The sequence below is a fragment of the Penaeus japonicus genome, unplaced genomic scaffold (assembly GCF_977035675.1).
Source record: "Penaeus japonicus unplaced genomic scaffold, GWHDUDI00000001_assembly GWHDUDI00000036, whole genome shotgun sequence".
Classification (NCBI taxonomy): Eukaryota; Metazoa; Arthropoda; class Malacostraca; order Decapoda; family Penaeidae; genus Penaeus; species Penaeus japonicus.
This window is the reverse complement of record NW_028234438.1, coordinates 13,547,536-13,548,684: the sequence shown is the minus strand read 5'-3', so window position 1 is coordinate 13,548,684 and position 1,149 is coordinate 13,547,536.

The window sequence follows — 1,149 nt, the reverse complement described above, 5'->3', positions numbered from 1 at the left end:
ATGTGGTAGGCGCCACTGGCGTGTGCATATGGGCCTGGTTTCTGAGGTTATTATGGAGTGTTGAACACCAGGTACTGTACCAATGTTTGATTTATCAGCACTAAAAAGCGATGGATAGCGACATAGCACTTCCTTCAACCTGGAACGGACCTCAATGGAAAGATGACCTAGCAGGTGATCTAAATCTGGAAGCTCCTGGTTGTGATTATTAGGTGACATAACTCCATTCCTACTGTCTAAAAGACTAGTTTGGGGATCAGATGTAGACACTACACAAACAGGTGAAGGGGAGAGATCAACCTCAGGGAAAATGGTAAAATGGTCCTCCTCATAACCGAAATCATGAAGACCATAAGTACAATCAAAATCATCCTCTATAAAGGATGGATGCTCAAATTCTTCTGGCACATCCAGGGATTCCTCAACCAAAAGAGAACCTGATTTACCACCCTCACTGACGCCAATTTCTTCCTCTGACAAACAATATGCATCACCTAACTTACTACCATTTTTAAGGATGAGTGACCTCGTGCTAATGTTAACAACCCAAATGTCACATTCCCTTTGAGGAGTGATTTTTGTAACAAGGTTTGGAACAATGTACTGAGAACCACCTTGAGCTTCCAGTACCACAGCATCTCCAATAACAGCCCTAGAGACCTTGCACCTAACAAATTTGCCTGCTCTACTAGGGATAGTTGTGGTTCTGAAGACATGAACATGTGGAGAATCAATTGAAAAAGTTGGGTTTTGTTTTATTACGTTATCTCCACGAGCGTGCCAACTGGACGTCTTTGGAATGTCATCAGCCTCGTGCTGAAGAGTCACACTGTCATCAACTAAACACTGTGGTAATGAAGCCTCCTGAAAGTTGGTGGACACTACATGCTTATTGGCAATCACTGTGTTCGGAGAGCACGCTGTGGCTGTACACTTAGCGGCGGAAGCGTCTTGCTCTGTGGTGAACACGTCTGGTACCGAAACAAGGCTTACATGCAGTGAGCGTGTGTCTGTGAAATGCACTGGCAAGTGACACTTATTAATTATAAGGTAAGCTGATGGAGGACTGGTATGATGAACTAATGTGAAATTGACACGTCTTAACAAGTCCATACCTAGCAAAATATCACCTGGAAACATTAGATTTTC